This window comes from Centrocercus urophasianus, unplaced genomic scaffold (assembly GCF_019232065.1).
Source record: "Centrocercus urophasianus isolate 14NV4802_14NV808 unplaced genomic scaffold, USGS_Curo_1.0 seq_22, whole genome shotgun sequence".
Lineage (NCBI taxonomy): Eukaryota > Metazoa > Chordata > Aves > Galliformes > Phasianidae > Centrocercus > Centrocercus urophasianus.
In genome coordinates, this window is record NW_024884778.1 from 13,469,337 (window position 1) to 13,484,321 (window position 14,985).

General features: G+C 44.0%; 1 protein-coding gene across 2 annotated transcripts in view; it reads left to right on the top strand.

The window, feature by feature from the left end:
• Positions 1-14,985, top strand: part of PHF2 (PHD finger protein 2) — an 80,810-nt gene that overhangs the window by 28,195 nt on the left and 37,630 nt on the right. The window lies entirely within an intron of this gene.

The window sequence follows — 14,985 nt, forward strand, 5'->3', positions numbered from 1 at the left end:
GATAAATTCTGCTATTGAGTTCAGAGGATTCAAGTTTATGGCATTTTATCCTGGAAACTTAAAGTCAATTCTAAAAAGAAAAAAATATTTCGATGCAACCCAGTCAGGAACTAAACTGAAGGGGAAGGTTGTTCTGAATATTTACATGGCAAAAAAGGACTGTAAGGCAAAACTTCCTCTGAAACCCAGCAAAAAGACATTTGATGTGGAATTCAGTCATGAGAAGGCTTGGGCTAGATCTGTCCATATTTCAAAGGCAGCCTTCCAATTTCTAGCATGCTTTTCAATTGTTTCAGTTCAGGCGTTTTCTTTGTTTTATTTCATTATTCGTATTTAGGTGTCTCTTATTAATAAGACATAAGTGGACCCAAATTGAGCTCCCACGTGTACGGGAGAGGATGCATTCTAACAGCAGAAATTGACTTAGGTGATTAGTTTTTTTTGTGTGGATGTGAATTCACGTTTTGCTAGGCATGTTAACATCTCCTTCCTGGTGATTGCAAATACATTGTTTCTATGGCACCATGACACAGGTGTCAGCCTCCAGAAAATGGAGCGCAATAGGAAATGCTCATCTCAGAGTCCTCATACGAATCCCTGTTTACATTACTGAATGAGGGAACGCTCAGGTACAAGAAAGATATTTCACGGTTTATTTATGATAATATTTTGTCTTCTACGTGGACTTCATGTCTCCTTGGTCCTGATTCGTTTTTTTAAATTTACATGTTTTGCTTAAAGCAAAAGAGAGAGATTACATCTCTGCTTGGCTCATGACCTACTTATTGTTGCATTTATAGAAAAAAAAAGCAGGATTGTATCTCTCTGCTTCTTAGCTTCTCCTCCAGTACAAAACTAAGAAACTGCACAGGTATTCAGTGGCAGGGAATAACATCCCAGCAAAAGCTGGGACCCTGGTCCTTACTGCCATTCCTAGTTTTGAAAGAGGTTGCATTGGGAAAGTAACCTGAATTCAAAGTTAGGACTTTAGGTCAACATAAGCTGTGTGGCAAAAATTATCTACTGGTGAACTTTTTATTTTTATTTATTTTTTTTTTTTTTCCAGATAATGTTTTTCAGAGAAAAAGCAATAGTTAGTGGGCTGTTGGCATGTTGAAATGAGCATGGAGACACTTGTGACAAGACACTGAGCTTTGTATTTAAAGATGGCCTTTCCTGCTGCTCATGATAAAGATTGGAAGGGCATCCACAACCTTTACATTGCTGGTTAGATTTATCTCACATGAGCATCTACCCTTAAAATACTACGGCTTTTTTTTTCTTTCTTGATGGAAAAACTGGGGTTTTTTCTGATCCTGGACCCTCAGGAATGACTTCAGTTCATCTGGTCTGCAGTCAGAATTAGATTATCAGTATTTTTCAAATCTGTACTGATGTACCTTCGGAGGAGGCTGTGGAAGAGTAACCCAGGACAGCTTGGTGTGTCCCAGTGCACCCTTAGAAAAATAAGAGACAAAGTGTTTGCTTGAAAAGTCCTTCTTCAGGCCATAGTTTGCAGCTGAGGTCTTAGAGATCAAAAGAACTTTAAACTCATTGAAATTCCTGAAGAACAGAAAGGACGTAGATTTCAAAATACCCAAGGAGAAGGCTTTTTGGAGACTCATGCTCTTACTAGCATAGGGCAGGAATAGTTAGGAGAAACTCAGGCATGCAGTCAGTGTTGAGGGAGGTTTATTTCAAATAGATACCACTTGCTTACAAGAGGTTATTTGGACAGTGCTTACAGTTTGTCATTGCTCCTGGAGGGAACAGAATTGCAGGTCTGAGCTTGCATGAGGCTAGCTGAGCTAATTATGGCTTGCAGGGTGCTGCTGCCAAGCACCAGCCCTGAGCGTGGTGCCAAGTGCTGCTGCTTGAGGCCACTTGTGTTAGCTCGGCTAAGTGGAAGCAGCACGGCTGCAAAAGTGCCAGGTGCACTTTTACTGAAGAGATAAGCAGGCTGTGGTTTCCCCCTTCTTCTCTGGACAGGATGTGCATGCTTACTTTGGGTGCAGCTGGCTGTTCCACCTGTTGGGATCTGGAGCATTATGGCAGTTGGGCCCTGGTGTAACCAGTCCTACACAGGAGATTACATTCCTGGGCAGAGCATTTGCTGATGGAGCTGTGTTGTTCTAGCTTTTTAACGGGCTGCACCATGTCCTGTGAGCATGCCCTGAAAGCTTTATTTTATTCCAGCCCCTACAGAGAAGCAAGAATTGAAACTCTTGTCTTGAAATCTGGCTTTCACAGAGGAGGTCAGGAAGGCCTCCAGGTAACTTCAGCTGGTAACTTCATCGTAAGACACAAGTCGCAGTGTCTGTGTGTGTGTGTGTGTATGGGTTGTGATTGTACAATTCTTAGGCATAGGCTAATGTTTTAGATCTGTGTTGTGCAAAGGCTCTTGTGTACAAGTTAAAAATGGCTTTTCTGGGGATAGTCTCTAACGTAAATCTAGAACCAGTTTTTTTCATGAGTTTCTCTGACAATGAACACATCACGGAAAGGTTTGTGGCTCCTAAGCACAGTGGAGGTTTAAATGCAGAACCACTCTCTAAATTGGATTCTTATGCAAGTTGATGTTTGTAAAATACTCTCAGATCTTCCTGGAGGCCTTCATGATTGCTGGGTGAGAACAGCGGTGTTGGCTGGCTCCTGCAATGAGAAGGAATTTGGCATGCAAAGGGGAAATAGCAGGGCCAGAAAGGAGGTGGGGACTGCATGTTGACCTGTGTTCAAATCCCGAACAGCTGCTGCAGTAAAGCCTTGGGTGCACCAGAAAAAAACATTCTAACACAAACTAGTACAGTAAAGTTCTGAATCTGGATCTTTTGTTAGGGGTGAATATGATATTAGCACATTAAATGCAGATGTGACAGATCATTGATAATTGCTAAGTATTTGTTTAGTCTGATACATTTTATTCTACAACTATCAAGTCTTCATGTTGGTACCACTGTGAATACCCAGACTGAGTAGCTGCTAGGTTTAAAAATCAGGCACTGTTAACTCCATTTACAGCTGTGTTTGTGCTTTAACAAGTGCACCAGTGTTACTGGAACCACTGATAGCTCGTTTAATATAAAGTAGCTTTTGAGTTGCCCCTGCTTTCTTAGAGGACTGGTTGGCCAAAAACTAGACTGTTTGTATCTTTTGTAGTTTCTCCAGTTGTCAGAAAGAAAGAAGCTTCTAATTCAGCATAAGGCAAGAACTGTGTTGAAATCGTTGTCTGTCTTTAACAGATTTTTGATCTAAGAAAAACAAATCTGATGTTGGTAGGTGTTTGCTCTGCGTTTGACATCAGGAAAATATTCAGGACTCCGCGTAATGGCAAAGATTGGGAAGCCATTTTTAAGCAGTTATGTTAGCAAAGCATGATATTAAGAGATAAAAAATGTTTTTGTAACAGCATATTGTGATTCCAGACCTCCTTCTATACATTAAATATGTAAAGATCATGACTCTGTGTTACTCTGACTGGAAGAGTTACATTTTTCTTAAGAGAAGAAAATTAAATTAGTTGTTTGATATATTATTGAGAACTTCTGTTACTTGATGTGAAATTAGATCGCACAGGCTGGTTCTGTGGCACCGAGGTATTCCCTGTGCTGGCTTAATTCTCAGCTGAGCAATTAAGGCAACTTCTCAGCCCTTTGTGCTCCAGGAGCAGCTCAGAAAGACGAGAACAGGACCCAGAATTTGGCTCATAGTTTGAATCCAAACGCACAGTCAAAGAAAAGAAAAAATGAAGCCAAACCTGTGCTGCTTTATAAGGCACCTGGCTCTTGACCCACACGCGGTAGATGAGGTGAGTAGTTGTTGTTTGTGGAGTGGTGCCCGTGTCCTGGGAACAGCAGCACGGGCTGTCGGGCTGATTGAGCCCTGCAGTGATGGGATGATGTCAGAGAACACGTCATCTGGGGACCTTGTTATGGCCAGAACACATCGCTGCTATTTCACTCATTCGCACATTTTAGAGGAAGGTGAGCTGCTTGTGAGAAAGAGAACTGAGCTCTTAAAAGGGTTTTATAAAAAGCTATAGAGCCTGGAATTGTCTCTCTTGGGTGAAATGGAGATGTTGGAGGGATTGTTTTGTGCTGCAGTCAGGCGTTTGCTGGGAAGCGTTCATGAGGCAAAGCTGTAGAAACTATTTATAGAATGTGAAATGGAGAAAGTGCCCCAGGTTGGGAACTACCAGGCTTCCTTCCATGGCTGGCACCACCCTCTGCCAAGAACCAGCCGTGGGCTTCACGTAGCATGTCCCACGTTGGGAGAACAGCCCAGGGCTTTCTTGTTCTGCAGTGGTCTTTGCTGGGGTGTTTGCAGCTGGCATTGGGATAAGAGGGGGCTCCCCTGGCCTTCCTTGCTGCTCACAAAGCCAGGAGCGGCTGTTCACAGGTCTGAGATGCCAGAAATGGGGCGAGAGAGGGAAAGCTATTGGTTTTCATGCAGTCTGTTGGCTGTGTTGCAGAACTCCCTTTCTCTCCTGATAGCTGAGGCCAGTAGTTTAGAAAGAATTGAGCATGTTGTGTGTTTTGTTCACTAATAATTTTATGTAGTCGCTAACATACAGATCAGAGGCTTCTGGGTGTGAATACCACACTCTGAAATCAGATGCAGGCTTCCAAGTGGCTTCTGAAATGCTTTTTAGAAAGCATATCTCAGATTCACTCAGCTGTTTGATTCAAGACCCAAACCCTTTTTTCCTTTTTTTAAGTTTTTTACTATCTATTTTGGGGAGAAACATAGTTTTCCTTCTAATGTTCTTCTTTCTATGGTGAAGTAGTGGTACAGCATGCAGTACATTTTAAGGGCTAATTTTCTTACCATAAATTTGTAAGAATCTCTCTGAAAGCATTTTGAATGTAAGAAGAGGCTGAAAATGGGTTTTCTGCATCTGAACTGCTGCAGCAGTTTAACATTTTGTGGCTATGAATAGCAGCAATGCAGCCATGTAAAAATAGTAACTCTCTGCAGAAACTTTTCTTTCCTTTGTAATGCCTTGAGATTACAGATATCACTGGGGACTTCAGTGAGTGGATCAGATAGGAAGCGTTCAGAAAAACAGGAAGTCTTATCCACAACAAATAACCTGCTAACAAAAATAGCGACCGAGGACAGATTATCATTAACAGCATTCAGCGTAATAGAGATGAAACTATTACACCTCAGAGAAAAGTATCCTATAATAATAGCCTCAGCTACTGAACATGATTTGCTTTTCGTGCTTTAAAGCTTGTTTTATGACTCAGGCGTGAGCGATCTGGATATTGCTGATTGCATAAAATCTGCGATTCTCTGAATGTAATTTAAGTTCTCAATGTCTGCATTTTGTTCCTGTACTTACTTTTGTTTTGGCTTTCTTTGCAATTCCAGGTGCTCCTTCTAGGAGGAAAAAAAAAAAAGTTCAATCTGTTTTAAAAACTCTAGTTGTGATGTTTGCTCTGCAGAGGTCAGCAGACCAACCAGAGCAGCAAGCCCTGGTTTCTTGCATCACTGGGGTCCGAGATACTTGTGCTTAGACTTCTGCAGTGTCTGTGATAAACAAATAGATGTATGCCTTAATGCCTATGTACTGCAGAGATAATGTTTTCACACACCAGAAATAGGGCAGATTTCTCACTTATCTAAGAGAGCACCTGCAATAGCCACTAAGTCCATGAAGTCCCTCAGCCACTTGCAATTAAAAACATGCTCTGCAGCTGGCTTAGTTGGCTGTAACATTTGTTTTTCAGGGAGGTCCTGATTTCACTCGTTTTTACGAAGTTTTGTAGAGGTCAAGTAATCCATGCTTTCTGCCAAAGAGCTAATTCCCTGCTGCATACCACAACTGCAAACAAGTTTGAAAATAGAATTGCAAAATGTGGTCAGTCAACCAAAGAGCAAAGTTTATCCAAGACAGCAAAACTTGTACAACTGGCTGAGGTACAGGGGAGAAGCAGTGAGAGCAGCTTCTCAGTGTAGTTCAATTCTGTTTCCATTACTGAATCGTAAGGAGCAGATGTAGTCTGTTCCTCTTTCTAAAACGTAAAGGCACCTACTTTAGAACAAGCAACTTATTTTCAATACAACTGCAAACTTTGTAAGGAGCAGGCAACACCCCTCCTCCCAAAACAGCGTCCAAATAACAAAGGGCAAATGGAGGTATCTCACTGCCGTGTCCCTGCAATAGCATTCTCCCCTCTTTCCATGCTTGGAGGGATTGTACAACTGCTTTCAAAGCAGTGGAGAACCACGTTTCACAAGAAAGGAGAGCATTACATGGGGTCCCTCTTGACTTCAGTTCATGACCTTTTCCTCAACAGTACTCTGAGGGAAGGCCAGACTGACCCAGATACCTTTCCCAGCCAATGCCTGTGCCCCAGCCCTCGTGGCCAGGGGAATGCAGCATGGCACACTTTCATGGTCCATGTGCTTCATGGCAACGCAGATTTGTTGTGCCTCTTTGCTGGAATAAAACATCTTATAGCATTTGCTGTTGGCTTTTCTTAATGCCATGTTCCCAAGTAGTCAAATGATTTTGTGGCTGTAATGGGTATAGCAGCTACTCAGAAGCTTGGATATTGTTGGAGTGATTAGAACACAGGTACTGTGTTAGAACAGTATTTCCAGTGCATGCTGCATGCACTTGTCTGTAGCCTAATGGCAGTATTTGTATGGATTATTTCCTCTCTAAGGCCCAGCTGAATGTTACTCATCCATAGTTTGCACTCCTTTAGACTCTATGAGAAAAAAAAGCCTGTCCCTTCTGATTGTTGTGCCCTCACCATAGAATCATAGAATCATTGATATTGGAAAAGACCTCTAAGATCATCTTGTCCACCCATCCACCTACCATCAACATTGCCCACTGAGCCATGTCCCTAAGTACCACATCTGTGCTTTTCTTGAGCACCTCCGGGGCAGTGACTCCAGCATTTCCTTGGGCAGCCTGTTCCAGTGTCCAAATCTTATCTGTTTTTGTTTGTTTTTTTGGTTTTTTTTTTTTTCCCCTAAGCTCTTTCAGTTTGAACATTACAAAATTTTGTGGAACTGACTTGGAGATTTTTATAAGCCAAAGGAGGTTGGTTCTTCCTTCTTCACCTACATTCTATGTTTGCTTTGAAAAATTGGTTTCATTGCCAAGCAAAACACACACCCTGTCCAGTCCCTGTGAGTCTTGGCAGCAGCCACCCATGGGTGCAGACCTGTGGAAACCCAAAGGAAAGCGTCAGCTTAACAAAGTAGTTTGAAAATATGTGGATCTGTGAAAACTGGTGAAGGATAATTCCACAATAAAAGAAGGGCATAAAACTCTTAGGGAGCATCCAAAGGAGGACTACGAAGACAGTGAAGGGTCTGTAGGACAAGGTGTATGAGGAGTGGCTGAGGTCCCTGGGTTTGTTCAGCCCAAAGTAGAGCAGGCTGAGGGGGGGCCTCATGGCCCTGCAAAAGATTTGTGTGTGGGTCGCACATCCAAGCGCTTGCACAGAGATTCCCATCTTCAAAGCACTGAGCACGTTTGTTAATTATACTGTACTAGTCTTTGAGGTTATCAGGCATTTATTAATAACACTGTTTTATAAGTGGAGAAACTGAGTCAAAGAAGTTATGCAATTTACTTGGGATTAAAGAGAGTCACAACAACAAGTAGAACATATATTGCTGTGTTGTACAGCAGCACCCTGCTACTTCAGTGCTGCCGTCTGTAGGTCCTGCTGTACAGGACAGCCTGCTGGTGGCTCCAGGTGTGCCCCAGAGTGAATCCCCAACTTCCCAATTTAGGGCTCTGGCTGCCCAGTGGAGGCAGGATCATCTCTCAGTTAGGCCCTTATTCAACAAGACCCTTGTATTGGACGCTTGCAGTTGTGCCTAAGCCAGCACACATTGTTTTTCTCCTAACACTGCTTGCATCTGGGTTTTTTAGTGGAGTAGCACTTATGAGTGTATCCTTCTGTTCTCCAAAGTGATTTTTCAACCCATTGCTTAGCTTTAACCACATCTGACAGCAGGCTTGAAGTCTCAAAAAATCCTGTATGTTCTGTAAAAATAAGTAGCTGATTAGATGAGACAGATCGTTCTATTTAGTGAAGGACGTGCCTGTTTGCTTATCAGACAGAGGAGAGCATACATGAGAGAGCCCTGCTCGGAGTTTACCCAGTAACACAGCCACCAGGAGAGCAACGTGAGACTGAAATCCAAAGAACAGCCTGTTCCACCAGATTCGCTCCCCCTTGGAACTGCTTGTTTCTTTTCCTTTTCTTGATTTTTTTTTTTTTTTTTTAATATGTAATATTGTGGATACTAGAGATGTTATATGTTGCAGTTCTGGATGCTCTGATGTGGACACAACAAATCTCTGTCACAGCACTGGCCCATCTGATAACTGCTGTGTGACCAAGTGACTGTTTCATTTTGGGGGCAGTTGAAACTGCTTTGTTAGGTGAAAATGAGTAATAAACATGTGATCAAATGAGATGTAAGCGCAAGATATCCATTAAAATGTGAAGTGTGGTTCTTTCCACTGCTGACAAGTCCTGATTTTCCTGCAGTACCTATGCTTCTTTTTGGATGGTGGAGGCTTCTGAAACTGGATGGTCCTCTTTCCTGTAAATGGCATCTTATTGTTAAAGAAGAGCATTATTGTGTAACGTGATTAAATTACATGTCAAGAAGTTATACCGGTAGATACCCTGTTGTTAAGGGTTGAGGATGAGGTCAGGTTAATTATTAATTACCACTTTTATGACAATGCCATGAATGCCTCTTTTGGTCTGTGACAGCTGCCCCACCTGGGCTCTGGTGCTTTGTCCTCACATGCTGAGGCTGCCTGTGCCTGGCCCTGAGCACCCTGCTGCCCATCCCCAGGCTCAGGCCCTGTGTGCTGAGATCTGGGTCCATCAGCACAGTTCCCTCTTGCATCACATATTGATACTGTCTCCAGCTTCTGAGAGAAGAGAAGGAGGAGCATGAGATCAAGCACCATTTTCCAGTATTTATAGTCCTTTCTTAAATCTAAAGGGATACGGGAGTTTCTTGCTTGTACTCCCTACCCAAAGGTACTGCTACTGTGAACCAATCTTGAGAAGACTTTGCTTAAGCTGTTCTCAGCAGCCTGCAGTGGCAGTCACCCCACAGTCTCATTAGGCATCACTGTGCCTTACCTTGTGCAGGAACCCTCTGCTGTTCTTGTCAGATGAGGCAAGGAAGTGCTGAGGGGGAGGACAACTGCATTCCTAGGTCTCCAGGTGGCTTTGGTCATTTGCTATTTAGTGCAAAAGAGAAAGTTGCTAACGGGCTGTCAGGCACCACAGCCTTTCTGCAGTAGGTGTGGGTCAATGCCTGGTGTTCTGAAGTCCAGGTACCCTCATATGGGGCTGTGCTCACGACGCAGAGCACATGCATTGTAGCAGAGGGAAGCACTATGCTGCCCTGCAAGCATGAGGCAGAGCTTGCCCTACACTTTGTCATGTTGAGCCCTCATGCTTCAAAGGTTGCGTGCACGTGGTGCTCAACATGTTCCTGTGTGTCTGGAGTCGTGTTCATGAAGTAGCTAGATGAAAACTGCTGCTGAAGTATGAAGGGCTTACTCGTCCATGTGGTGCCCTTCCAGGTTTCTGGTGGGTGATGAAAGTGATTTGAGTTTGGACTGATTTTGGGAGAGAGGGAGAAGCAGATACATGGTTGTGTGAAATGAGGATTGAAGTGTCATTTTTTACCAGTGTTAACATTCTTAAGTTTTCAGCGTGTATCTAGTGAAGTGGCAAAGGATGGAGATGGAAGTTAAACTAAATACCTACTCCAGCGTTCTGTTTGGTGGTTACAAATCCTGAACAGTGCATTTGGCTGGAGATGTGGCAGACACTGCTGTACCCAGCAGTGAGCTCTGAAGACTTGTTCTGTGCTCAGATCCTGCTGGGAAACCTCAGCAAATCTCCTCGGTCCTGCTTGTGACAGGTTCTTTATCTGTAAAAGGTCCGATTGTGCTGGCCTCCCCTGTAGATAAAGGGAATGTATTTTAAGGTCTGCTTTGTGAAGAACGTGTAATGCTCTAGCAGAGTTTTTTACACTCTGCTCTGAAGCAAGAAGCAGATAAATGACATGAAATGAAAGCTAACGGGTTACATCTGCAGTGCTGCTGCATGGGCCTGTGTGTAGGGATGGGGTCACTTTTCCTTGCTCCAGCACCTGGGGCTGTGGCTGGGGATGAAGTAGGACTGGGACTGAATGGCTGCAGCACAGCACAGCTGACTGCAACCCAGGGGCTGCCCCAGCTCCCAGCTGTGCCATCCTGCAGCACTTCTTAGAAACCTCTGTGCAAACGCCATTCATTTCGTGTTGCTTTGCAGTTTGTGCCATGACTGGTGCTCATTGGGAACAGGTAAATGCATGGCTGGTTTGTATTCAGAAGTTTTCTTTAGGTATCACTAGATTTTATGTTCTTTCCCACCAAGTTACCTTTTGTTGATTATTTTTGATATTTTTCTCTACTTGTCTTCTGTTTGATAATGGTTATTACATGATCATTGTAGAATGGAATAATTTTAACCCATTAATTAAATGGGTCAAAAATTACTTATATGTCATCTCATTGAAGCCTACAAATGAAGGCCATCGTAGACATTCGTGCCATGAAAATTCATGTGTATCCACCTTTTATTATTGTTGCCTGACTAAGAAAGTCACCAGCTTTGTCAGAACACTGAAATCTGAGTCCCTCTTCATGGTGAGCACAGGCAATTTTATCTTTAAGTGGCAAGGTGCAAAGATTCTAATAAAAATATAATTTCTAACTTCTGATTGCAGATGCTTCTGTTTGTGCTATTTCTCACTTAAATTGCTGTAAAATGTGATATGTGGGTTTAAACAGCTACCATATCAAAGGCTTTACATTTCATTATTACTTGTTAAAATTAAAATGCAGTTGTAGTAATAGTGCTTCACTTTTATCTAATTATCAAATGAATTTTACACTGCTTCAACGTGAATTAAATAATTTTAATAACATTTTGAAGTCAAGTACTAAGTTGCTTTATATCACCCCAACAAGATACTCTTGGATACGCACTAATTAACCTCTTCTTCCATCCTTACTGCACTTCAGCAGAGCAGTGGAGGTTCTCTGCCGGGGGAGCAGTGGGTGGGAGCTGCTCCCTGCATCGTGCCTCTCATTGGGTGTGCGTGTTAGTGCCAGTGTCCTGGGTAATGAGACTCTGCAGGACATCTGGGAAAGGTTTTCCTTCATTAACCTTCACCAATTAGAAGTTTTCTCCTTCAAATATGTTTCGGGAACCTGATGCTTTCCCCAAGAAGAATGTGTTTGTTTTGGCAAAGCTTCCAAATTGCGGTATGGTGGCAAGAGATAGAGCTCACTCTGCGAGTTGTCAGGAAGGTCTGTAAAATGCTCCACTGGAGAGAGGATCACAGAATGGCTTGGGTTGGAAGGGGCCTTAAAGATCAGGTTCCAACCCTTCCATGGATAGAGGTGCCAGCCAAATACCAGACGAGGCTGCCCAGGGCTACATCCAACCTGGCCTTGAGCCTCCAGGGACAGGGCACCCACAGCTCTCTGGGCTGTCTGTTCAGCACATCACCGCCCTCTCTGTGAATAACTTCTACCTGACCTCCAATCTAAATCTCCTCTCCTTCAGTTTAAAGCCATTTCCCCTTGTCCTATCACTATCTACCCATCTGGAAAGTTGATTTCCCTCCTGTTTGTAATCTCTCTTTAAGTATTGGAAGGCTGCCTTCTCTTCTCCAGTCTGAACAAGCCCAGCTCCTTCAGCCTGTCTTCCCAGGAGATGTGCTCCAGCCCTCTGAGCATCTCCGTGACCCTCTCTGGACTCTGTCCAGAAGATCCATATCTTTCCTGAGGTGTGAGGGTCTCAGACCTGGACACAATGCTGAGCTGTATAAATGCAACGCTACATGGTTTGTCAGCTGTTGCAGCAGAACGGGATCTTACTAGGATGTCAGCACAATTTTGGGGTGTTTACAGGCTTTTTGAAACTGATTCTTGGCCTGTTGATACAAATGACTCGAACTCTGCTCCTGCTGTCGTTCCCAAGGCCCTCAGCCCTGCCTCCTGCTGCATGCTCCCTGCTCCCTTCCTGCCCTCCTATTGCAGGAGCTGCTGTCTTCTCCCCTCCAGCTCCACGGACTGCATGCAGGATGGCAGCCATGCCCACACGCCATGCTGTCCCGGCACTCCGCTCCCTATGCCTATTTCCAGCTCAGGCTGTGCTTTTGTGAGCTCTGCCTCAACGCCACATTTGCAGTTTTCCCTTTCTGAACCTCTTATGCCCACTTTTACCTCATTGGCAGATCTGAATAACTGCACAGAAATGCTATTGAGAGCTTTTCCAGTTCCTTGCCGCTGATGGCAGCGCATCCAGGGTTTGTATTGACAGATTAATTTGCGAATCAGTGCAGCAGGGGCTGTTGCTGGAGGCTGCTCCCCAGCACGCTGCGTGGGATCCTGCATTGTCTGACTCCAAGCCCGTTTGATCACTGTAGGGGGTCAAATGTTTGACTCCAGCCTTTTTTTATGTTTGTATTTCTCTCAGGCAAATAGGACTGGGGAGAAAAAAAAAAAAGAAATTGGAGGGACCGAAGTGGAGCATTCTCACGAAAAAATAGTTGTAAAATACAATGCACCTTTTGTGCTAAAGTTTGTGGGTGGAGGCAGGGCTTGAGGGAATGGACAGTGCCATTCTGCTGAGGTTCATGAAATGGCTTTCTTCACCTTCAGAAATGTTTTGATTTTATTATATTTTCCACTGGTCCTCTTGAGGAACAAATGCACACATGAGTTTCAGAGGACACTTCTCCAGGACCCTGCTGGCTTCTGCCTGAGGGTGGCATGCTCCTCATGCTTCACCTTCAAGGTGCACACCTGCTCTCAGGCTTGAGGGCAGGTCACTGCTGTGGAACTGACAGCAGCCCAGCAAAGTCTCTCGCTCTGCTAACAGGAGTGTTCTTTAGGGACTGTCTTTAACTATGGGAATTCTATTTTTGTGCCTATATTCACATGGCAGTTCTGCCGGTGGAAGCAACTGGCAAGGCAAGCACTATTCCTTGAGACAAGAAATTGGTTCATACTTAAAAATCATATGAGGCATTTCGATAGCCTGGATTGCTTGGGATGTTTGTGCTTGAGCTTCAGGTTCAGTAGAGTTAGCAGTTTCTGGCTGTGAGCAGCTGTAAATGGCCAAACGTTCAAAAGCTGTGTTGTAGCTGGAAAAGTTGACTGCATCTTTAGAGGACCACTCGAGTCTGAGGACAGTTATTTTTACTCTTTCATTTTGTTCTAGCTAAATATTTGTACTTGCTCTCAGAACAATAGCTCCCACCACACTGGAGCCTTTGCCCATTGCAGAGCTTTTCATACCTCCTTTGTAGTGATCCATGCAGTGCCCGAGGGTCTCATCTGCTTAGTTTAAGCTAAATATAGACTTTTCAAGCCCTTGTACAGAGCCTAATCCATACCTTTACTAAGCTTGACAAGCTGAATCCAGTGACATAAGCAGCTGATGCAGCTTTATGGGTAGAGGAATCCCCCACATTCTGTTACGCCTGTTCTAATCTGCCAGGGTTTGTTTAAATTTCCTAGTGCTTAATCTGGAATTTCACTGCCTGTATGTACTTGACTCCAAGGGCTGTGTTGTTGTGATGATTTTTTCCTGTCTGCAAACTTAGTCTTCAGTTTTCCATGCTGTCTGCCCAAGGAGACCTGATGATTTTGTGTATTTTCAAGTAACCGTTTATTACAAAAAACATGAGCCAAATCTGTGATTGCTTTTACGTGATTCAGAAATAGGTTAGTGTTTGCCAGCAGTGCTGCTGCTCTGTTTGCAGGTTGCACTCACAGAAACAAGAATTTCTCCAGGTTTGGTTGCTCCCACCTTTGCTCTTTGGTTTGGTTAGGGCTGGGTCCCATACTTGCAGTGGTGGCTGCAACAGGATGAATGTCCGCAAAGGTTTCTGGCAGAATCTTGCTTTGACAAAATATTTACAATGGTTACAGAAAAGATTTATTTCCGTATCTCACCCTCTTTGTCTTTTTCCAGCTTGGTGGGGTTTTTGTGCATGCTGTTTTTCAAAAGCAAGATCTGTGGCTTGTAATCCCGATCTTTACAGTTGTGCATCACTGTGTGACTTCAATCCAAAGTGGTTTCAAACCCACCTTTGTTAAAGGCAGAGGGTCACGGTGTATTTTGTTACCTACAAAACCTGTTACCTGTTGCCTATGAATTCTGCTCTTCCTGTGCTCATCGCCAGCAGCGTGCAGGAGGGCTGAATGCTCCCGTGTGTACAGAGCTGAAATTTCCATGGTACATGCTTGAACACTTTCCCTGGCAGAAGAGAAATATTGGAGTGTTTTGATGACTGAGGAGCACTGAAAAGTATTTAGGATGTGAGGCAGAGAAGGTGGCTGTGGTCGTGGGGTGCTCTGCCTGGTTTTTGCAAGGACTGGGGTCCCCTTGCCTGCCAAACTCTGATGGAGCTGTGGCACAAAGGCTGCATCCCACAGCACCAAGCTTGCTGCAAGGAAGCGGAAGGAGTTTTCATACATTACAAAAATGTGCCTTTCAGTCTGAGCAGCTTCAGGCAGAACAAGCAGGAGCAGAATCCTGTTTGCTTTTCCTCCTCTTGGGGAACAGTGCCACTCCAGAATTCGATTTTTTGGCTGGCTGCTCAGTGCTTTGACTGCACAACATCTATCTTGGGTACTTCATTTCTTTGCAGTTCAGTTTTGTTTTCCCCCAGTGCTGTGCCCTGCCACTGGCTTGCACCCGCATTGTGTGCCCATAGGCTGTGCTGCATTCTTATGTACGTTGTGCCATCCAAAATAATCTCAGTGGGTGTTCCAGCAGCTGCCATGATACAGCCTATCCTCTTGGCAGCCAGCAGGGCTGTGATCTGTGTGTCTGCTCTTTATCTTTGTATACTGTAATGAGATGGAACCTACAGAAGCCTTGCATGGGGTGTACCTTGGCAGGAGTGCCC